Raw genomic sequence first — 25,327 nt, forward strand, 5'->3', positions numbered from 1 at the left:
GAAAAGGAATTCATATTCTTTCCTGTGCATTTATTTAATATAATTTGGCTTTTTGAAACTTTCAGTTATATGTGTGTGTGTGTGTGTATATATATATATATATTTTTTTTTTTTTTTAAGTCCCAGAAAAGTCCTCCCGTTAATCTCTTTGGGGCCTCCATGAGTTTCCATAGCAGTTTACAAAAGGTCTTTACTGAGGAAAGGATTGGACAAACTTTCCTTATATGTGTGGCCCGCACCATTAATTGCCCCATCTCCTTTAGCAAGGCCTTATTCCTATGTAAATACCCTTGCATAATGTTACAGGCTATTGTTAGGCCAGCGCCAGTCAGTCGCCACTTATATGCATTTTTATTTCAATCCGCTGCTCAGAGAATGAAAAGATGTCTGGACTTAAGCTGTTTACCAACTGGGCCGAAGCTGCAGAGCGGCAAAACTAAGAAAGCCCCAAGCAACGGCAGGAACAAGCTTTCACAATGCGAGCAGCCATTTTCAGCTGAGTTATTAACCTACCCTGAAACTCTTCTAAGCTATGCCTTTTTTAAAGAACAAATGTGCTGAATCAAACATGAATGAGCCAGAACTATTAAGAGAGAAATCCTCTAAAGAACTGTTGAACACAACATAGGTTTGTAATCATTTTGTCTCAGTTGCCTGCTACCGCCATTATCAAGGATGATAATGCTGGCTCAGTTGTGGATCGGCTCGTAGTCAAACAATAGTGCAGTATGGTAAAAACACACATGTAAGCAACACGCACCCAGACTCAGAAAGCAGTGTGCAAGAGACGAGAAGACAAACTTAACAGCTCACCACCAGCCTTATGTTAACTTGGTCACTGAAACACAATCATCTTTAGTGGGAACACTCGAAAACTGCTTCCGAAGCCGAGTCTTTCCCTCAACCCTATATAACCTCATATGTGCTCAAACTGAAAAAATAAAACCATTTTTACTTTATAGTTGTAAAGATCAGCTGGAATGAGACACCATGAAAATAAAGGAGCAAAATTCTACCAAAGGGAGCTGGCTTTTTCTCTGCAAAATGTGCTGCAGGCAAGGAACATCGTACTTATTTAATGGCACCACTATCTGAGTAGTGTGGTATTAGCCTAAAGAAACCCTTCACTATTTGCATGCTTATTAGAATCCAATGAGTGCTTAATAAGTGCATATATATGACAGAGGAAACATCTCATTGCAGTTAGTGCTGCAGGAAAGACACACACACGCACACACACGCTGAGGAAAGCGGTCTTGAGTTAATTACCATCACAATGCAATCAAGTACAGCAGTCGTAGCTGAAAACCGTTTCTATTAAAGCCGCTAGACTCAACCTTGCCTCTGCAGGTCAGCCGCGGCACTGATAACCTTTCCAGCAGACAAATACATGTAACATTGCCTCATCTAATTAAAAGCTCAGGGAGGTGTAGAAAAATACCAGCACATTGAATCCAAGCAAATGAGTGTGCCTTCGGCTGATGAAGCTACCATATGCTGCCGTTGTTTACTCTGGAAGGAAACTGAGTCACTTAACATTTCAATAGGTTAATCAATTGACAATTAAATGGAGAAATTGGTTAACTCTGAAAACAATTAACATGACACTCCATTAAGTACACTTTCTAATTGCCGCAGCTGTGAGTGGAAATTAACGTGCATGTTAAAGCATCTAACTGGGGAGGCACTGTTTTTTGTGTTTGAGAAAACGGAATTAGCTGAAAACTCGGGTTTTATTTTTATAGATTAGACAGTAGGAATTCTACCATCAACTGCAGTTTTAGCAGAGGGGAGCTATGTATATTTTTTTCATTCTTTTAAGGGCTCACTTCAAGTTGTTGAAATATTTAATTTGCAATCATTAATTAAAATAGCCCAAACCCTCCTACCAAATTACGGGTTGGTGAAGAAAATGGAAAATCTCTCCCTTTGCCCATTTTGTGGACAGAATTACTTTGCAGGGTCAGGTGTATTTCAAGATTTCCTTTGTAATTAAAAAATGCAATGCGCAAGTCAAAGTCAGAATTTTTGCTCAACATTTTTGTGAATGGTTTCTGATTGTTGGCCTGCGTCCCTAACTTCACTGTAAAATGCTAACAATAGTGTTTGTTAGCAACAATTTTAAGTCGGAAGGCCCCGAGTTTGGATTTTTACAGACTGTTGCACGTGTCTGCTACAGGCAGTTATTAAGATGAAGAATATTCATTTACAAAAGAGGTAATGATTTAAGTAAGTCATAAATGTTTTGATATATATTAAGTGCTAAATAAATATTTTTCGAATGAATGAATATCTTTAAAATGATACAATCTTCCTCCCCCTCCACTCCTTTTGGTAGCTTTACTATCTCTGGAAACACAAAAATGAGCAGGAAAATTCCTGCTTTGAGGGGCTGATGGGCTGCAGCTGAGCAAGGGAGTCGCATTTAAGAAGAGAGAGAAGGACGGAGCTGGTGCAGGAGAGGAACGCTAGGAAGACGAAGTTTTCTGGCTGGGGCGCTGGTTAGATGGTGAGGTACTTAATCAAAATAGAAATAAAGAAGAGAGAACACAGGTTGGGGGTAGAGTAGGGATAATAGATAATGACTTTAATTGAGGACACGTTGAGTCTGAAGTGTTTAGTTAGGATATCCACGTGCAGGTGTCAGCTAGACAGTTTTATATATATGTCTGAAAGTTGTGGACTAGCGATATTTAGGAGTTGTCAGAATGCAAATGGTTGGTACTAACATGGAGGTGGGTAGATTTCCTATGGAGGACATAGAAGAAGAGAAGAGGGTTGAAGACAAGACCTTGGGTAATACCAGCGCGATGGGGTGGATAGAGGGAAGAATCAGCAAAGGAGGTGAAAAGAACAAGTAAGAGGAAAAGAAGATGAACGAGGAGAGAGTGGTCATGGGATCGAGGGAGGAGGGAATGACTAACACTAGTAAGACAAGGGCAGTCTGGAAACACTGGTGCCTTAGTGACGGCTGTTGGTTGGCATGTAGAACTCAGTCCCCCTGGGTGAGAAGTTATCGAGAGGTGAGGAAGGAGAGATGTTGACTGGGCTACTTTTAGAAGCTTGGTCGTGAGGACCAGAGAGAGCGCAGTGGATAGAGGACTGGAGGATGTGAGGGCAGTTTGTTTACGTCTGAGTTTGGAAATGGCTGTGGATAGGGCTACATTTGAATGATCCAGGACGGGAAGATGAGGAGATTCTGGATTGCTGGCTTCTTTGTGTGTCTGTGTGTGTATTTTTTTAGTCTGGGGGATTCAACAAGAAAAAATGGTCTCGGGGGCCGGCCCCGTGGCCGAGTGGTTAAGTTTGCAGGCTCCGTTTCGGTGGCCCAGGGTTTTGCCGGTTCGGATCCTGGGCACAGACATGGCACTGCTCACCAGGCCATACTGAGGCAGCGTCCCACATGCCACAACTAGAAGGACCCAAGACTAAAATATACAACTATGTAGGAGGGGGCTTTAGGAGAAAAAAGAAAAATAAAATCTTAAAAAAAAAGAAAAAATGGTCTGTAATGGCTGCTGAGAGAACTAGAAGTGGAATGTGACTGAAGATGGATAAAAAGGATTACCATCGAAAGGTTAGCTGGAATTGGAAACAATATCCTTGTGGTCACACTCACCCGCATTGCAATGGGATTTTCTCTAAGAGGACTCCTTCAGTTATATATTTATTTGTTCATTCAACAAATATTAATGAATGCTTGTCATGTGCCAGGTACTATTTTAGGCCCCTAGGCCACAGTGATGAATAAGACAGACAAGGTCTCTGCTCTCAAGGAACTAGAGAGTTCCTGGAAAGGATCCTATGTTAAATGTGGTAGCTTCATTCCTAAGAGGTGGCATTTGAGCCATTTTTGAAGGATGGGAAAGACCCAGCCATCAGGGATCTGGTGAAAGAAAATTCTAGGAGTTAGGAGAATGGAGGGTCCCTTGAGGTTGAAGAAGAGCTGTCCATATGACCAACTGTTTCCTACTCCATCAGGTCTCACGGTTGTAACCCCCGTGTAAAATGGATTACAGGCTACTTGAATTTGTCTTTAGTTATTCATGTTTATATGTAACCCTTCAGGACAATGTTAGTTATACAGCAGACACTTAAAACACCGTTTTTTTCTCCTTAAATCAGTGAGCAAAATGAGTTTTGTGAGATACAAATTTGGTAGTTAGGGCTTTTTGTTAGTTTGCTCTTAGAATCTTCAGTTAAGAAACTCATGCTGTGGCACAAAGGCTAGTTGTCCTATGAGATCCCTTTCTTCTAGGGTAATAGCCGCAGATTTTAATCTGGACACAAGACCATGCAGGAAAAAAAATTCCCAGTCTCCGTTACAGCTATATGTGCCTATATGACTAGGTTGCGGGCAATGGGATATGAAGGGAAGGATGTGTGCAACTTCTAAGAAGTGATATTAAAGAAAGACAGTACCCCTTCTCTCCCTCCTCCCACTGCTTTCCTCTGTCCAGTTGCTTAGGAGGTAGATGTGATGGCTGAGTTGTCATATTGGACTATGGAGACAAATCTGCACTTGAGAGCCGGCAGAGTGGAAAATGAAACTAATCTAGGTTGCAAATGACCAAGGAACTACCACACCAGCCTTGAATTGCTTGCACCTTGACTTTTACGTGAAAAGAAACAAACTTGTGTCTTGTATAAGGCATAGTCACAACACAGACAGCTCATTATCCTAACCGTCCAATCCTATCCTTTCCTGTCCTTCGCTAGCTTATCCTATCCTGTCCTAACCTATGTTCAAATACATACATAGCCAATGTCTATTCAACAACCATTGTTTTTTAATTTTAAAAATTTATTTAGATTGTTTAAACAGTTTTGTTGAGCTATCACTGACACGTAAAAATTGTATATATTTAAAGTGTACAACTTGATGTTTTGATAAACGTATACATTGTGAAAAGATCACCACCATCAAGCTAATTAACATATACATCACCTCTACATGGTATCATTTTGTGTGTGTGTGTTTGTGTGTGTGTGATGATGCAACTATTGTTTTCTGAGTTGTTAGATTGTGTGACAAATTTCCTTGATGTATTTTAGGAATAAACTGGTTCTGAGTGATCAGGTAAATGTCAACTACGTGTAAATCCCAACACAATAACTGTCATTCTATGAAACAAATTCTATTTCCCTATGGATGACCATAATACGCCACTTTTATTGTATATGTACATATTGCTATGGGGTATCTGTGCCCATTTTCCTTATCATCGTTGATATATTGTCCATGTAAACATGCGAAAATTCATGCCTTGATTAACTTTTCTTGTGGGATTGAGTCATCAACAAGATGAATTTTGCTATATTTTCACGTTAACAAGCATTGAGAAGAAGGGATAAGATTTTAGTCGTTCTGTTTTTGTAGCAATATCCATTGACTCCAGGCATCTTGGACCTAATTTACGGACCTCCCTGGAATTGCCTGGCCTATATGCCTCCTGGGCCCTCCTCTGCCTGCTCAATATGAAACCTGGCCACCACCATTGTCACTGCCATTGCCTCATCTTCTAAAACTGTCACAGCTTCTAAAACTCTTCAGTTCTTGCCTAGCCTCCCCAACACCCGGTCCAGAGAGAGCAATAGCAGCTCCAGCACCCAGATCTGACCCTACTGCACCCACAGAGGCTCTGGCTTCTTCTACCACTTTTGGACCCAGATGCATCACCACATCTTGGGGTACGGGATTTGGTTTCTCCAGCAGATGGCCATTGGATCTGGGTAACACATATAAGGATTCTATTGGTCCCATAGGGCCAACTTCAATCAATGAGAGCTAGGGAGTAGCAGGGAGTTCCACGTTCCTGCCTGGAAGATGTCCTCCTTCACTAAGCGACTGCCTGGGTTTTCTTATGATGCTGTGGTCAACTCACAGTGGGTCGTGTTTTTATCTGCTTTTCTTTCTTCTCTTCCCCACCTCTTCCTTTCCCTCACTTTTAATACCCTGGGATTATACCTCCCAAGAAAGCCTTAGATTATGACATTTGCCTTAGGGCTGTTCCTAGGGAACTGGTATACCAGAAATGTGATGGAGATGGTAATGAATGGTAGCATCATCACTGAGATCTCAGCCTATCCTTTCAAAAGAGAAAAGGGCATATGAAGAAAAGGAGACTATGGTAAGGCCCACTGCTAGCCCATGTAAACTATTGCATGGATCAAAAAAATTGACTTTTCTGGGTGTATGTAGTTCATGGGCACATGGCTTTTTGTACAGAATTGGCGCTGGATTTGAGGCCACACTTGTCGCCTCAGCTGGATGCCCTTGTGTAATGAACAGCCCATACAAACAGAAATATAACTGAGTCTAGTAGAAGTATTATTCAACTTATAAGGTAGTAAATTCAGAGAACTTAGTTTTTTAAAGCACTTCCAATAGTGCTCTGTTGCTGTGGTTATGTCTAATTCTAAAGAAAAAATAAATTTCACACTTACTGTTTACGGTCCCTGATTACATGATAGCTTATCTTGCTTAGGAAAGAGATTAAATAGGTGTTTTCCTTAGTAGATAGTAGAAGAGAGTTGAGTTGGGCTGAGTTACAGCTAACCAAGTCAATTCACATGTAAAATTGGTGTTTAAAATATGCCAGGCATCATCCTACATGTGGAGCTACAATGAGGCATCAGCACAATTATGCATATGTTTTTAGCATCCTTTAATAGCATCCTCTAGTTAGCATCCTCTAAGAAGGATGAAGAGCAGAGAAAATGGATGATTTCATTTATCCAGGACTGGAAATGGCTTCCTCCTTTTCTTTAGCTTCTTAAATCTTACCTATCACTCACACTCTACAGCACTCGGATCTTCCATATTGCGTACCCCTCAACTTTCCATGACCACTCCACAGAAGCACTTAGATTTCCTGCTTCCTCATTTTTGACACATCAAAATCCCAAAGAAATGGAAGAACAGTAGCTATTCCCTTCAATTTATCTGTTTTGGACAAACTCGCATTTCCAAATCTTGGAATACTCAGAGTCTTGAAGATGGCAGATGGGGCTCCAGATACCCAGTGGAATGGTAGAGGAGAAGAAAGAGACGGGGAGAAAGAAAAGCCTATAATAGAAAGACCGCCTCAGGCTCCCTCAGTTCAGCAAACATTTATTCATTACTTACAATGCACCAGACCAGGTGCTACTGCAAAAATGAATAAGACTTTCTGCATTTGATGAGTTTATGGTCTAGTAGGAAAGTAGAAAACATGAACAGATAATTTCAATCTAATGAAATAACTCCTATGATAAAAGGATGTAGCGTGTGCTATAGGAGCCCGGGCAGGGATGGTTCATCCCACCTTGGGGCTTATGGAGGAGAAGACCAGTAAGTTGGGTCTTTTGAGCCTGTCCTTCAGAGACCATGTACAACCTGGCTCTCTATATAATCAACCTCTTTAGCTTCATCCCTTGTCGGGCTCCACCTAGCCCTCCTGATTTCCTTTGCAATAATGCACACTCGACTTCCACTCATTTGCAAACACTGCATGTTTATAGTGGGCTAGACTTTCAGTCTGGGTGCTCTTCTCCTATTTACAAATCTGGAAAACCTCCGTTCACCTTTAACACCCATCTCAAAAGTCACTTTTGTGAAGCTTTTTCTGAAACTCCGAGGCAGAGTTGCCTCCTTTCTGCTCCTAGCTTAGCATTTATACTTCTATATTTACTGTGATGTACTTCTAAGATAATATTTACCATAGTTTTTCTGTGTGCATGTCTGTTTTCCCCATTAGACTGTGAGCTCTTAGGGTAGAGGTCATTCATCTTTGTTTCTCCAGGGACTAGCATTGCAAATGGCCCTTAGCTCTGTAACTTATGGTTGATGGATGAATGGTTATGTATAACGTACTATGGAAACACTGACGACGGAGTCATCTACCATGCTGTTTGCATTGAATAAAACATTTGAGGCATAATGTTAACATGGCAAATGTGAGGTGTGATGCATGAGATTTGAAGTGGCCCAGGACAGGGCCTGACTTAGAAGATGGCTGCCAGGATCTCAAATCTGTTGGGTTCGTTTGGCCACCACCTCAATGTGAGTCATAGATTGCTTAGTGCTTTATAGATGATTAAATTGAGTCAGGGAGAATTTGCTTTAGTTAAGATTTTATTTAGGTTAATTCTTCATTTGTTAATTCATCAGGTATTTGCTCAGTACCTATGTCACTGAGCACCGGCCTAGGTGCTTGCAGATACAGTGATCAAATCATAATATTTAGGGCAGAAGTTTCCATGAAGAACACACTAGGACAGTGGTTCTCAAAGTTTGCTCCTCAGATCAGCAGTTTCAGCATCGCCTGGGAACTTGTTAGGAATGCACATTCTTGGGCCCCACTCAGACCTCCTGAATCAGAAACTTGGGGAGTAGGGCTAGGGATCTGGTTTAACAAGCCCTCCAGGGGATTCTGATGTTGAGAGTCACTGCTGAGTCAAGTCCTATCCCATGCTAGAGAGGCCACCTGTGTCACATAGCTTCCAATTGGTCCTGCAGATCCACCCTTCCAAGAGCTCCCTGCCCTGGGAAATGAACATGTGGACACGGCATCAGTGGTTCTCGTGCTCCTGACTTCTGGTTGGGCTCAGTCAATGATGAGAAAGGGAGAAGAGTGAGGACAGGGTATTTATAATGCTGGAGTCCTCCCTGCAAGGTTACCCCAGGCTGACTGTGTCCTGCAAGTCAAAACCACTGTTCCTAATAAGCCTTTCTCCTGCACTGTCTCCAGCCTCTGGTACTGACTGCCTCTCCTCCCTGCAGGCAGGCATAGAAAGGGCACTCTGCTGTTTCCAGTCCGAGGTCACTGCACAGGACTTGAGGCGCCCCTCTCCAACTCCCCTCCGCCCTCAGAGGGAAGGATAAATAGTCCCTTTGTAAATAAATTCTCTACCAATTATCTTAAGCGTCTTTTCTGTTTTCTATCAGAACCCCAAATGACACACCATTTAATTCCACCATTCGATTCAGGTCTTACCATCTCATATCTGGTCTTCTGCAGTCCAGGACCCACTTTTCCATTGGGCGCAGTAGGCATGTGCCCAAGGCCATGCTACTTTTAGGGGCCAATGAAAATGTTTCAATTTCTTATAAAATTAGAAGGAAAAAAATGGATATAACCCAGCCTGGATTATATTTGTCCTTATATTGATGCAGTTGTAAAATAGAATTTTGAACCTTTTTTTTTTTTTAGTGGAAGCATAGTGCAACCAAGACAAAAGTGCCTAGGACTCACGAATGTCATAATGTGGCCCTGTTGCAATCTCTTGCTAATTGATTTTCTTACCTTCATATTATCCACCCCCCTAACTCCTCTATTCCACCCACAAAACAACATACACACGTACAGACACACACATATATATTTGCCCCTCCACGTTCACTCTCCACTTTTCTCTACTTTCTCCTTTCTGTGCCTGGGAGGGATGCTAAGGCTGACCTCTACGGACTGTGTCATTCAGGGTTCTTTGCTGGGGGGGCTTCTCTTTGGGACAGTCAATGGGAGGCATCAGCAAGAGTCAAAGGGCCAAAGGAGGGAGAGGTCAAGGTATTTACGCTCCTGGCACCCGCCCTGCGTGCTGCCCATTGGTAGCAGTGGCTGCCCTGCCGCGCCGAGGCCGCAGTGTGGGCCGGGGAGCCCCTCCTCCCCTAAAGCTCTTGCCGGGTTTCCATAAGCACTCCCCTCTCTGCACCCTCAGCTCTAGGGTGGCTCTGGCTCTTGACTGGCGCCAGCCCAGCGTCTCCTCACCGTCCTTTTCGGTTTCCCTTAACCCTTTGTTAATAGCCTTTGTGAACAGTGTCTTCACTAACGTGCATACAGACCTAATTTTAACTGAGAGTAGAGAACTACAGCGGTTTTTGATTTGTTCATTTGACACAACACGACAAAACATTTCCCGAGATTTCTGGAAAGTCTGATGACGACCATTTCATGGCAACAAAATAAACATTCTCAATGTGTGGATGTTTACTGCATAAGGATTCTTACTGCATTTCTGTTCTTTTTCTTTAGATGTCTCAGGCTGTCTCGTAGCCACATTTCTACCCCTTCCTCTCAATTCTCCTGTAGGCAAATAGTTTTACTCGCTCGACTTTGGATGTATTTACACTCAACTCTCAACAGATGTTTGTCAAAACTATTCTCTCCACTTGAAATACTCTCTTCTCACTTTTTCAAATGTCAACGTTCCTGTCCACCTAAGTTAAACACGTTATTCTCTCTTTGAACTTCCTTTTGAACTAAACTAGTCAAATTATTTGATAATTAGTGATTTTTATTGTTTTGAAATGTCATTTAAATCTTTTAGCTTATTTAACGTTAAATGTATTACTATCTTTTCTGTCCCAACTTGATGATTAATTTCTTGACAACAGGAATTATTTTCTTATGTCCCTCTATGTCTCCTGTAGGGACTTCTTTCATGTAGTAATTGCTTAATAAATAAATTGATTTAAAAAATGTTGGAGTCCCATATATAAAAGATTGACTTTCAAAATCCCAGAGAGGTTTAAGTCTGATTAAAGTTAAGTTTTCTGTCCATTTCTATGACTGCCAGCTGTGACTTCTTCACATGATGCTCAGATTTCCAATATTGTTTAGGGATGTTATTGTTCTTAGGTGTTGCTAGGAGGGAAATGCTTTAAAAGTGTTTGCATCTCTCTAAGCCAAGGTGGAGCACATGCATGAGAAAGAAGCACCTCAGCAGTGTGGGTTTGGAAGGAAGAGTCCTGGCAGGAAGCTTCTGATTGCTAATACTAGAGCTCCTGAGTCATTCAGTAACATATTGTTCTGGTTTATTTTCATCATAGCATATATTACCTCCAAATATATTTCTCATTTATTTTATTATTTGCAATAAAAATAAAACCTTCCATACCCAACTAAGATATGTGCTACACGAGAATGAAGACCTTTCTGTTCTTGTATTCTGTATTGTATTCTCTGCCCTGGAATATGTCTGGTATAGAGTAGACACTCAATAAACATTTGTTGAATAAATGAATGAGTGAACATTTATTAGGATTTTACGATTTTCCAGATGGCACTGTAAGTGCTTTGTGTGACTTTACTCATTGAAGCCTCACAACATCCTATTTAGGTACTACCCCCTTTTACAGAGGAGGAAACTGAGGCTCAGAGAAGTTAAAGGACTTCCAAGGTCACATATCTAGTAACTTGGGGAGGTGGGACTCAAATCCAGGCAGTCTAGTCTGGAGACCACAGCCTTAGCTACTATGTTAAATTTTATTCAGTAAAATATTGTGAAATAACAGCAACTATCATTTGCTAGGTGCTTCTAAAATGTATGAACTACTTTCACACGTATTTCCTCCTTTGATAACATTCAATAATCCTGAGGTAATATTATTATTATCCCTACTTTACAGATGGGAAAACTGAGAAATGAAGTGATTTCTCAAAGGTCACAGTGCCATTAAGTGGCAGTTCTGGAAATTAAACTCAGATCCTCTGAGTCCAACCTCCATTTCTCTCCCAGCCCTGTGCTCCTGCCATGCACTGGGCTGCAGCTTAAATATGGCTAGAAACCCCAATTTATGGCTTTAGAAGTACATGAAAAGAAATTCTATTTAGTAGTCACCAATAAAGAATTCTATTTTAATTTTCATCAATTCTGTTTGAGTAATTATTAAGTTGTTATAATAAAAAATTACACATGAATTCTAAATTAGGGGTAACAATCTCTAAGCATTAACCTTGGAAGGATACAACAGCAACAAAATTTTCCCTGGCAGCTTTCACAAAGACTGCACAATCATTTGGTCAAGAATCCTCTATGGTACGTGTTTGTTTCATACATCAGAAGAAATGTACTTGGAGATAATGCTTATCATTATCTTCATCTCCTCCTATCCTCTTAGATACTTAGTCCTAAAATGGGTGATGGCTCCAAGTTGTATTTTCTTGACAAGATAATAAAAATTATAAACATAATCCTGACTATTAGGACTCATTGCATGAATGTAAAGAAAAGAAAGGGATAGCAATAACAGTCACTGACATGGAAGAGATCCGTAGGCTGCATGAGTCCCTCAGGGATGGCAGAGGATGGGATGGAGAGATACTTGGAATAACGCGCTGGAGAATGGTCAACGTCGGTGGCAACAGGGGAAAGGGTGGCAATCAAAGATGGCACAGACTTCGTAAGTTTGAAGTTGTGGGATGATGATGGGGGTGGAATAGGAAGTAGATTAAGCAACGTGTCAACCTTTTCTTCAGGGTGATGGATGAAGAGGCATTCTCCACTGGTGGAAGGCAAACGATGTACTCTCCCGGCACCTTCATGTCGAGGTAAGATCGTGGAGTGACTGTTCCTGGTTAGAGTGGAAAATGCCAAATAATGAGCTCTATAAGAGGAGATCTGAAAAATAGCTAAAATGACTTGCAAATCTTAGGGCACCACAAACTGAATATGAGCATAGAACTATTATCATTAAATAGAAAGCTATTACACCTGGATGTACGATGGCGTTATTGCTATTGGCCACACAAAAGTTTTACTTTTCATAAAGCTTTTATAGTTCACTCTGTGCACTGGCCAATTTCACGTTCAGTCTAATCCAAGATTCATTTGAGAGCATGCTAACCTGCCCACCTGCTCCCCTAAGCTACAGAAATTTCTCTCTTTTACGAACATGTCTCGCACTTATTTTCTATACCACTCACTTGGAGTTTATCGTACATGGGCTTTTAATGATCGTTTCATTGTATATGCACACATGTGTGTAGTCTCACCAGTGAGGTGTATAGGTTTAATCTCAGGAAACTGTCTTTATGGGTACCCACCATGTGCTTTTTCCTAGAGCTACAATGCTTACTTTGGGGCCTGACATATTTGTTACTTCTTTATTAATTGTTGAATAATTATTTTAATTTTGGCTTAGGCTGTTTGCTTCATAGCCAGCAAGTGTTGCAGTGGTTCAATTTATGGAAACTTGTGAGTTGCAATTCATGCACGTCTTCATTTCTTGATGAAATGCAAAGATCCTCTCTTTAAGTGAGAAATTTGATAAAGACTGGATTTTAAGGAAGCATCTCCTCCCCCAAAAGGTAGGCTTCCTTTTGAGGAGATCCCCTTAGATAGCTGCCTAGGATGCTAAGGCAAACCTTTGTATATACAAATTTGGGTCAATGTGTTGACAGGATGTCAGATTTGTGTAACTAATGGAGCTTCAACATGAATATTGAGCTTTATGCCACTCCATTGATGCCCAAATGACCCCGTAGGTGCCTATTTGTGCCTGAGGCTACTGGGGTAGAAAATAGAAGCCCTTCTTGGGAAAACCTGACAAGGTCCACAACCTACCCTTGACCAGTAGTAACTGGTTTTCAGTAACAGCTGAAAAGTAAATTCAAAGATACCTGAATGGAAAAGCATTGATGCCTTTCCATCAAATAGTCTATAATTTCATGTTGCTGTTATTCTGCCTCATAGACTTATCTGTGAGTGTTTCTGGAATCTTAACCATGGATCAACCAAGAGTTGAGTAATAAAGAACTAATCTGGTCAGCTGATTTGGAGGGACCACGTCTTTGTATTACAAAAGATCTCAAATATTATTTAGTTAACTGAAACGTATAAATCTCAGTGGGGACGATGGGAAACGTGACTTTTTTTTTATAGAAGTACTCTTAGAAACTATATTTCAGGGCCGAGGAAGTTTTATTTGACATTGAACACGGTAAACAGCAGACAACTTTTATATTCTTTGAGAGATGGAAGTCTGAACAGCATTTATCATAAGCCTTCATTTTAACTCTGAATGTTCTATTATTGTGTTACCTGGTGCTTCCACTGAGCATTTCCTCATATGTATACAACAATGATAATTTATGCTATAATTGCTCACAAGGATAATTTTGAATCATTGAAAGAGGCTTTTCATTAAAAGATTGAGTTGTTCAAAGTCTTTTATTTGAATTTTGCTTTTGAATATCATTTTATAAGAATTGACAATCTATTAGAAAACCATTAGCTAGATTATTTGTTAAGCAGAAGACCTTATCCTCCAAACATTCAGATAATATAGTTTATTATCTTTCCTTCAGTAGAGCGCCTAGTGTATTTGATACCTGGAGCAGATCATTTTCTAACACTTCCCTGTCATGTACAACAAAATTATTTTCCATAAAAATCATAAAATGAAACTAATAATAATAATGTCCAGGGGCCGGCCCAGTGGCATAGTGGTTGAGTTCGCCTGCTCTACTTTACTGGGCTGGGGTTTGCGGGTTCGGATCCCAGGTGTGGACCTAGCATCGCTTGTCAAGGCACGGTGTGGCGGCATCCCACATAGAGTGAAGGAGGATTGGCACAGATGTTAGCTCAGGGCAAATCTTCACACGCACACACAAATGAATAATGTCCAGAAGGAAAATGCAGACACTGAATATTTTTTGATTGCCTTTTTTATTTATAGTTGTGCAAGTAAAAACAAAATAATTATAAATAAAAAAGAGATTACAGTATAAAAATGAAAAGAAACGGATTGATTGTTTTAAAATGCCTTAAGACATTTTTTGAAAAAAGAGGAAATATTGCACCTACATACTGGTTTGATGCAGTAATAAAGATGTTTACCTGAGTCCGTGTGGGTCCAGGACAGTGCACCTGGCAGTTTTCCAAGTTAACTTTCATGTAGAATACAATGTTTATATAGCCTGAGTAATAAAAACTTGCTGAGAAGCATACCCTTACAGTATTACAATTTAACAGTAACCAGAGAAATTGTTTCGCACTTAGACAAAAAGTATTTTTACGGGGAGGAGTATTTTGTCCTGGGTTGTTCAGAGTGGTCGGCGTGCGATGACACTGAGAGGCAGGGCGGATTGGGTTGGTTTTAGCACAAGGTTTCCACTCTCCGGGGGTGGTGCCTTGTGCTTGTACCGTGCCGCTGCTGCCACCCCTCACCTCTTGCTTTGTAAAGTTGTATTTCTATTTTCTACTGGTGTTCTCTCAGAAATAATAAACAAATAAAAGTGTAGCTTTCGGAAATCATTTCTTTTAGCACATTTCTTTTCTCTGCCATGCCTCCTCAGAAATCTTATTTTTGTGTAGTATTTCTAGATTATTAATTGTCACTCAGAAAGCTGTATACTGTTTGATGAGAACTAGACCTGTCGATAAATACTGATTTGTATTTAGCATGTATTCGTACATTAACTTAAAAGGAATAATGCCTTTTTAAAATAAGAACGAAGGAGATTAAATAGAAGAAGGTGGAAATATTCCCAACAATGTTTTGTGTGTGCGTTTGTATTTGCCATCCACAGAAACCAACTTATCGTAGCCTATCTCTTTCATGGAGGCACAAAGTAAGACTCCTTCACCAGAGAGCTCTCTTCCTCTCATCTCTTCATCCCAGTAACCAAGAATCCACGGATATTTTTTCAGACACTTGTCAGGCTTTTGTTTTTCTAGCTAGTACCCCAAACAGTGCCCAGGCAGAGTTATACTGTGCATTGAATCTGTTTCTATTTGACGCTATTGTATTTTTCCCCTCTCTAAAATTAATTCCTCTATGGCGTCTGAATGGGATTTTTATCAATTAGCTTTTGCTGGGAAAATCTTTCCCTGTCTAATATAGAATAATGATTTTTTTCATCTGTCAAGGGGGTTATTAATAAATGCCACCAGTGGGGTTAGAACATTCTCTGGTGTTTGCTTTAGGGGAACAAGGGGATTGTCGGAAATCCTGGCCAAACGGAACCATAATTAGAGAGAAAATGCTAGCAATTAGAACTATACATTAGGCTTTAATTTACTACCATGGAAAAGTCAAGGGTGGCGTTTTTATTCCATTTTTAGGTGCAACCAGATGGATTGCTCATTACAGGATAATTTCCAGCGACCCTCTGCATTTCTCAGGGTTACAAAGCAGCTGAGAGCACTGTGCAGCCAGTGGCTCACATTTTATTGTATTTTTTGTGGGGCTGGAGAGTGGAGAGGGGGGCTGAGCAGTTATCAGTTTCCTACACCGTCGTTGATGTTATTGGGAACCTTTTTACAAGTTGAATAGTTTTAGGCCAAGAAAACAGTTTGGGAACACAAACCCATCAATATAATTTACTTTTGTCTGACCTTGCCTAAATATATTATACTGATATGATTTAAGAATCTTCATATTTAAAAAGTCCCCTTTTCAGTGTTTCTACTTTTGATTTTTCCTAATGATCAAAATGAACATTTTAAGTGGCTGTTTAAAAAAAATCTTCTCAAACCAAAGATAATATAGCTCCAGTCTAATTCCTGTAAAGCTTTTGAGGTCACAGAGTGAAACCAGATGGGGGATATACTTCATCATTTTTCTTTTTTATCTCGCAATCAAATGGCATATTCTTGTTAAATTGCCTATCCAGTTTTCTTTTTATAAGATGAATTTTAGACTAAGTTTTTTTTTTTGTTTTTTTTAAGATTGGCCCTGAGCTAACATCTGTTGCCAATTTTTTTTCTTCTTCTTCTCCCCAAAGCTCCCCATACATAGTTGTATATTCTAGTTGTGGGTCCTTCTAGTTCCTCAATGGGGGACACCATCTCAGCATGGCCTGATGAATGGTGCTAGGTCTGCACCCAGGACCTGAACCAGCGAAACCCTGGGCCACCAAACTGGAGCACACAAACTTAACCACTCAGCCATGGGGCCGATTTTTTTTTTTTTTTTTTGATGAGGAAGATTGGCCCTGAGCTAACATCTGTTTCCAATCTTCCTCTTTTTTTTTCCTCCCCAAAGCCCCAGTACATAGTTGTACATCCTAGTTGTAGGCCATTCTAGTTCCTCTATGTGGGATGCCACCACAGCATGGCTTGATGAGTGGTGTGTAGGTCCACGCTCAGGATCCAAACCTTCAAAACATGGGCCACCGAAGCAGAGTGCGTGAACCTAACCACTCAGCCAAGGGGCAGGCCCTGGGCCAAGATATTAACGACCATTTAAAATAAGTGTATTTATTTTTAGGTTAACAAGGTTTTCATGGGGAAAATATTTTCTAATTACGTTGTGTTAAAATGAGTCAAAATCAGCCACAGTTTCCTTTGCTTTTGAAAATATAGTTGAATGTAGCTTTATTTTATTTTGTTTTTATTGCAATAAAATATATGTAACATAAAGCTTACCATTTTAACCATTTTTTGGTGCACCTTTAGTAGCATTAATACATTCACACTGCTGCAAATCACCACCACCCTTCTTCAGAACTTTTTCATCTTCCCAAACTGAAACTTTGTTTATTAAACAGCAGCGCTCCACTCTCCCTCTCCAGCCCCTGGCAACCACCGTTCTACTTTCTGTCTCTGTGAATCTGACTACTCGAGGTATCTCATGTAAGTGGAATTGTACAATATGTGCCTTTTGTGTCTAGTTTATTTCACTTAGCACAATGTCCTCAAGGTTCATCCATGTTGGAGCATGTGTCAGAATGTCCTTCCTTTTTAAGGCTGAAAAATATCCCATTGTATATATACGTATCATGAAGGCACCTTTATTTTAAATCCTTTACATGTATTTCCTAAAGATTTACCTCCTCACTCAAATTTTGTTTGTGTTCTACCATTGGCATGTTGATACCTATAGACAAAGCTATGGTCCCTCCACTGGTGAGGTGGCCCATAGGAAAGGTTGGCGAGTTTTGCCCCATGACAGTTCACTCTAGGCAGTTTGGACAATGAACAGAGGAAAACATCCAATCTTTCCATAAAAGACCAGTTAGATAGAGAACAACCATCTTAGACTAATTCAAGTCATGACATGGAGAGAAAAGCAGTTAATTCATTTTCTTTTCAGGTAAATATTAAGACAGCATTACTAAAAACATTTGCAGCCATAATTTATTGCAGAATTTTCAATGGTTGAGAAATCAGGCAAATAGGTATCTTAAATTTTCTCTTTAAATTAAGGATCAGAAGAAGGAGAAATATTTCCCCTGTATTCCATATTGTACCAGATTTCAGCCAAAGTTTTCCTGCTTCTTACGGAAAACATCAACACAAAAATCTCATACTTTCATCAATTCTATAGCAGTGTGACAGAAAGCATTTTTCCTTATAAAAATCCATATTATGTCATCAAAACAAAACATTACTGAACTCTTGATTTTTAAATGTTTAGATGGCAAAAGTTTCCTTAAGACTACTCTTCTTAAAGCTAATGTTCAGTTACAGCATATCACCTTTCCTAGGCTCCCTTACAAGGGAAACTCTTCAGAAAAGGAAGGAGAAGACTTCACAGAAGAAAATTTAGAGTTAGAGTTTAACAACTATTGAGCATTTTTAAAATTCATTACAAGAGGCAAACTTGTAACTTTTTTTTACTACTTGAAACAGTTCCACCTCAAAGATCACCAGCTTTGAGCTCGCATTCTGACCCCAATCTTACTTTCTTTTATCTTCCAGTTTCTTCCATTTCCCTAAACCTGTTGTTTGTTTTCATCAGGGACTCCATTCTCTTCCTTCTTTTCTCCCTCCCTCCCTTCCCTTCCTTCTTTCCACAGTTATTTATTGAGAGCTTATCACGTGCCAGGTACAGCACTTGGAGATTCAAAGATTAATATGACATGCTGATTGTCTTGAAGGAGATCTCTGTCTGGTGTAGGTACGTCCAGGAAGTTTCACATTGTGTGTCCACTCTAAGGGATTGGGACTGGATCCCTGGAGTACTGAACTGAGGAGGGTTCTGAGCTCACCTCTAGCTTTGGTAAGAGAGGGTGCCAGGATCCATTAGTGAGGCCTTGGGACAGAATTGTTAGTGTGTATGCTGTGCCCTTGCCAACTCCTAATCCAAGAGAGCCAAAGCTTTTTCCAGCTCCATTTTTTCCTTTGTCCAGTCTGACCCTCAAGATGAGAACTTTAAAGATGCTTTAATTATCATTCTAATATACTTCACCACCTTACATTTCTACCAAGTGCCCACCAAGTCATTCCCAAATCGTGGTCACCACTCCCAATTAATTTCTCCCTTTCTCTAGTCTATCAGGTTTTGCTGGAGAAAAACATGAAACCACTCTGATTCAGTTCATTGAAAATTCATGCTACCAAACCCACTTGGTTCTTATTGATGCTCTGTATTCCTTTTTATTAATCTCTTGGAAATTCACTAATGAGTTTCCCCATTAGTTGTTATAACCTTTTTTCATTATTTTTGGAACTTGCTGCAAGATCTTCCCTTCCCCTTGACCTCCAAAGATGATCTTGCCTTTTGCTTTCCTGAGAAGTTCAAGGCCTTCTGTAACCTCCTTCAACTTCATGTTTCTTTCCTCAATCTTTTCTGTTTCCTTCATCCATCATTTCTCTTGCCCTTCTGGCTCAGAGGAAGAGGCATCCCTCTTATTTCTAGATTGAACCAAACCCCTCTCGGAATTTCTCTATAAATTGTACCTTCTTTCCCTTGAAACCCTAAACTCCTTTGTCACAGGTTCTTTAGTTTTGAGAAGTAATAAAGTACAGAGATTAATATAACAAACACTGGTGTTTCCAATACCCAGAAATGACCACTGTTAATACTATGATACCTTGGCTTATCTTTTTTCTAATACGAAAGAGAAGTTATGGCTAAAGTTGAAGTTCCCTTTGATCTGCACCCTCAGCGCTATCACCTTCTTTCCCTTCCCAGAAGCAACCCTATTGTGATTTCTGCATGTGTTCACTAAGGCCGTAGAAGAGTAGGTTTACATATGTGTACACAAGAGTAATATGTAGGATAGTTAAATGGATAATTTAAGAATTTCCACATTTCATATTTCATAGGATATGTTTTCCCTCCACATGACATTTCTACCTTCTGTCTGTGCTGGTAGAGAGTTGTAAACTCCCTGAGTGCAGGGTCTTTGTCCTGCTCATTGCTGAATCCCCAGAACCTAAACAACGTTTGGCATATAGTGGGCACTCAATATACATTTCTTCAGTGAATTAATATAGTTCATTTTTAACTGCTACGTAGTCATCAACTGTATGAGTATTCCACATATCACATTTTATTTAATCACTCCCCTACTGCCTGACAATTTAGGTTGCTTCTAATTTCCATCTTCTTTTGTTTTTGTTTTTTTTTTTGAGGAAGATTAGCCCTGAGCTAACATCTGCTGCCAATCCTCTTTTCACTGAGGAAGACTGGCCCTGAGCTAACATCCGTGCCCATCTTCCTCTACTTTATATGTGGGACGCCTACCACAGCATGGCTTGTCAAGCAGCGCCATGTCTGTACCCGGGATCTGAACCGGCGAACCCTGGGCCCCTGAAGCAGAACGTGTGCACTTAACCGCTGTGCCACCAGGCCAGCCCCTAATTTCCCTCTTCTTAATAGAAATGATGTTTCAGGGCATCCTGTACAAGTCTCCTTGTGCCTGGGTGTCAGGGTATATCAAACTGTGTACTTATCATGTGGATGTACATATTAAACTTCAATAAAAAGTTTAAAATGGTCTATTAAAAATCAGAAACAGAAAACTTTAAGAAAAATACTAGCAGAATATTGGGAACAACCCACATATTTATCAATAGGTACTTAAACAGCTACTTAATTTCTCTCTTCTTTTTTTACTCTCCTCTGTTTTCCTGTCTAGAGAGAGAGATGAATATGTGGGTTCTTCCCCATATTCTGCTATTATAAACAATGCTGCAACAAGTCACCTTAAATATATGTGAATTCGGTAGGCAGGCATATTTCTAGGATACATTTCCAAAATTGAGATCACTGGGTCAAAGGGTAAATGAGTTTGTAATTTCACCGGGTTTGCCAAATTCCCTCCATAAAGGCTGCACCATTTTGAATTTCTACCAGCCATTTATGAGAGTACCTCTCACCTCATGGTCTATAAAACAAAAATATCTAATAGGTTTTAAAGTTTTCTGGTTTTGATTTTTAATGCACCATTTTCAACTTTTTGTTGAGGTTTATATACATATCCACATAAGTATATTATGGAGAATGATCTGCTTTATTCAAAGTCTACTGATTTAAAAGTTAATCTCATCTAAAAGTCCCTTCACAGCAACATCTAGACCAAATATCTGGGTACCATGGCCTAGGCAAGTTGACACATAAAATTAACCGTCACACTCGGTGATACACCTTTTAAGCCTCTTTTAATCTATAGATTTCCCCAGGCATACACCTCTCTCTCATTTCCTTTTGTAATTAATTTTTGAAGAAGCTAGGTTCTTTGAATTGTTTTTTATTGATTGCATCCCCGTGGTGTAGTTTAACTTGTTTCCATCTTTGACTGTTTTTCTATAAATTAATAGTTGCATCTAAAGACTTGATCAGATTTAGGTTTGAAATTTTTGACTAGGCTGCTTCATAAGTGGATACTTGTTTTTCATCAGGAGGCACATAATGTCTGGTTGTCCCTCTCTCTGATGTTACCAATCATTGATGCTCAACGCCTAGATCCATGAATTCACTAGGGATTGCAAAATGGCCATATTCAATTCTATTGTTCCTTCTTTGTTTATTAGCTGGAATACTTCCAAATCAGAAATTCTCTTCATATACTATTTGGTTAACCAGTAGTATAACACATATAGGAAAGGCAGAACAAGTATTTATTTCTTCTTCTTTATTCACCAGTTTTCAAATAATGAATTTGGTTGACTGGCATCTTCTAATAGTAACCAATTAGTTTGTTTCAGTACCATTATGAATTCATGAATTTGAACACATTCGATGGACTTCAAACCATATCCTTATCAATGCTCAAATTATTCCATCCTTGGCGAGAGGGAACGTCTTTGAGCTGGCTTCTGGCTTTTTCTGACATGCCCTTAACAATCTTTGATATTTTCTTTGGTATCTGGTAGGATGACAAGATATTCCAGGCTAATCTTGTACATTTTCTGCCTCAGATTTAAAACCAGCCATTTTCCTATGAAATTCTCCTTAAGGGAAAGGAGAATTTCAAGTCTACTATCTAAACACTAAGGATACGTATTATTATCATAAGGCTATTCTAATCCTTTTCAGTGGATAGAGTCAGGATTTTTTTTTAAAGATAAGATATCCCGTGAGTTCATACTGATATTTCTAATTCAAATTCAGAACTATGTTTTGTTACTTAAACTCTTCTATCTTATATCTCCTTTTTCTCTCACTAAGAATTCATATTCTCAAGGACACCACAGATGATAGAATTAGGTTATCAAAACTTTTCCCATTTTCTTTATTTTATATTACACAGAGTAATAGTACCAAAGCTGCTGCTCATAATATGAGTATTGTAGAGAGTGCAAAATTCTTTTTTGCTATTCTTTTTGTCTTACTAAAAACTAGATATGCATTTAAATTCATTTATTTTGCTACTTTTTACTTTTAAAAGTTGCTTTTAAGTTAAAATTTTATGTATTTATTGCATGTTTTGTATTGTATATTATTGTATGTTATCTATTGTATGTTTCCCAAGATATAGCTACAAAACAAGGTATTAAAAGAAGATTACTTATTATTTTCTTTTACCTCCATCCTTTTCCTTCTCTCTGCTAGTAGATAACCATTTAAATAATTTTGTGGTTTATCCTTCCATTGTTTGCTTTATTACTATATTCAGATTATACACACACACACCCTTTGTTTGAGAAATACAAGCATACTATGAATTCTCCACTTAGAGAACATATGTATTTATATTTAGTTATAAATATGTAACTTTCTCCACCTGGCTTAAAAAGAAAACATAATATGTCCTGGAGATCAATCCACGGGAGTGGACCTTTATGACGATATTCCTCACTCCTTTCCATAGTACTTCATTAGATGGATGTACCAAAGTTTATTGATGAAGAATAATGCTTTTTATATCATTATATTTGTGAGTCATGTGATTGATACCTTTTGAAAGATTTTCTTACTAAAAAATTTCTTTCATAATTCTCTTTCACTTTCTCTGCCGGGGCTACAGATTTACTCTGTATTCTATAAATTGAAACATTTTTTTCTTTTACTGTTTATATCTCTTCCATAGTTTTTATTTCGTCTCTTCATACTGCGTGACCTGGCCGCCCTTTCTCCTCGGGGATATCTAGTTAGGTCCCTGAGTCACCGCAAGAGGCCTCGTGCCGCCTTCCTTGTTGAGCAAGCGCACCGTGGCTGCCTCCGCCCATGCAACCAGATCGTAAAGGGAGCTTCCACGTCCTCTGCCTGTGTTAGCCTTTCTTTCTCATCACTTTCCTATACATTGAAAGTATTTTTGGAAGTTTATTTAAAAAGTCTTTATAATTTTTAAAAATCAGATTTAAAAAATTATCACAGGTGGTTTATTTTTTTCACTGGACTTTTGGCAATTTCTTCCCCACTAGGAAGAACCTGATCAAGAAAAGCCCAAATTGTGGCTGACCCCGTGGCATAGTGCTTAAGTTCAGCATGCTCTGATTCGGGGGCGGGATCGTGGGTTCAGATCCCCGCCGTGGACATACACCACTTGTCAGCCATGCTATGGTGGCGACCCACATATAAAGTGGAGGAAGATTGGCACAGATGTTAGCTCGGGGCTAATCTTCCTCAGAAAAAAAAGAAAAAAAGAAAAGCCCACAATGATTTCTCTATATTTTCAGTAGACAGTTGGCCTTGATCCTCTGAAAATGCATCTGGTCATAAAATTCAAGTTTTTTTAATGTAATGAGTCAGTGGGTACATAGATTGACTCTAATATCCTGGTTATGAGGACAAACATATGCTATTCATCATAATGACAATCTCTGGGAAGTAAAGCCCTTGCCGAGATTTTTGACCCCAATAGGATATTAGTGACATCTCTGAAGAAGTTACAAAAAACCCTTGTGAATCTGTTCCATTGAACTTTAAATAGCAACTTTAGCTCAGGTGTAGTCCAAGGGCTTTAGGCTAGAACAGCATTGTCCAGTAAGGTAGCTGCAAGCTACATGTGGCTGTTGAAATTTAACTTCAACAGAACATAAAAAAATAAAATATTTAGATCCATGGTCAAGCTAATCAAATTTCAAGTACTCAGTAGTCTATGTGACATGTGACTAGTGGCTACTATATTGGAAAGCACATGTTATAGAACATTTCCATCACTGCAGAAAACGCTATTGGATAGCAGTGATCTAGAAAGCCACAAATAGCTGTGAAACAGGCAACGCAACTCCTTGACTATCATGGTGTTGCTGATGAACCTTGATGATGATGATGATGAGTTAAATAATTAAAAAGACTCATTAGCATTTATTTATTTATTTATTTTCAAATATTTTATTGTGGTCGTAATGGTTTATAAGATTGTGTGATTTCAGGTGTACATTATTATCTATCAGTTTCTCTATAGACTGCATTGTGCTCACCACCACTAGTCTTAATTTTTATCTACTGCCATATATATGCACCCCTTTACCAGTTTTGTCCACCCCCCAACCCACTTCTCCTCTGGTAATCACTAATCTGTTCTCTTTAACCATGTGTTTGTTTATCTTTCACATATGAGTGAAATCATGTGGTGTTTGTCTTTCTCCACCTGGCTTATTGCGCTTAACATCATACCCTCAAGGTCCATCCATCTTGTTGAGAATGGGACGATTTTGCCTTTTTAATGGCTGGGTAGTATTCCCTTGTATATATATACCCTGTCTTCTTTATCCATTCATCAATTCATGGGAACTTGGGTTGCTTCCATGTCTTGGCTATTGTGAATAATGCTGCAATGAACATAGCGGGTGTAAATCTCTTTGAACTGTTGATTTCAAGTTCTTTGGGTAAATACTCAGTAGTGGGATAACTGGATTATATTCTATTTCTATTTTTAATTTTTTGAGAAATTTCCGTACTGTTTTCCATAGTGGCTGCATCAGTTTGCATTCCCACAAGCAGTGTATGAGGGTTCCCTTTTCTCTACAACATTTGTTATTTTTTGTCTTGGTGATTATAGTCATTCTAACAGGTGTAAGGTGATATCTGATTGTAGTTTATATGTTTGTCAATTTTGCTTATCTTCTCAAAGAACCAGCTTTTAGTTTCATTAATCACTTCTACTGTTTTTTTGTCTCTATTTCATTTATTTCTGCTCTAATTTTTATTATTTCCCTCCTTCTGCTGACTTTGAGCTTCATTTATTCTTCTTTTTCTAATTCTGTTAGGCGTAGTTTAAGATTACTTACGTGAGATTTTTCTTGTTTGTTGAGATGGGCCTGTATTGCTATGAATTTCCCTTTTAGAACTGCTTTTGTTGCATCCCCTAAGAGTTGGTGTGATGTATTTTCATTTTCACTTGTCTCTAGGTATTTTTTGATTTCTCTTTTGATTTCTTCATTGACTCAATTGTTGTTCAGTAGCATGTTGTTTAGTCACCACATGTTTGTGACTTTCCTAGCT

General features: G+C 39.2%; 1 long non-coding RNA gene across 1 annotated transcript in view; it reads left to right on the plus strand.

The window, feature by feature from the left end:
• LOC138920596 (uncharacterized) overlaps window positions 1-25,327 on the plus strand; it is a 114,106-nt gene that overhangs the window by 78,076 nt on the left and 10,703 nt on the right. Inside the window, exon 2 of the long non-coding RNA XR_011432025.1 lies at window positions 12,240-12,311. This is a non-coding gene — a long non-coding RNA (uncharacterized lncRNA). The remainder of the gene's footprint in view (window positions 1-12,239; window positions 12,312-25,327) is intronic.

The sequence above is a fragment of the Equus caballus genome, chromosome 24, assembly GCF_041296265.1.
Source record: "Equus caballus isolate H_3958 breed thoroughbred chromosome 24, TB-T2T, whole genome shotgun sequence".
NCBI classification, from domain to species: domain Eukaryota; kingdom Metazoa; phylum Chordata; class Mammalia; order Perissodactyla; family Equidae; genus Equus; species Equus caballus.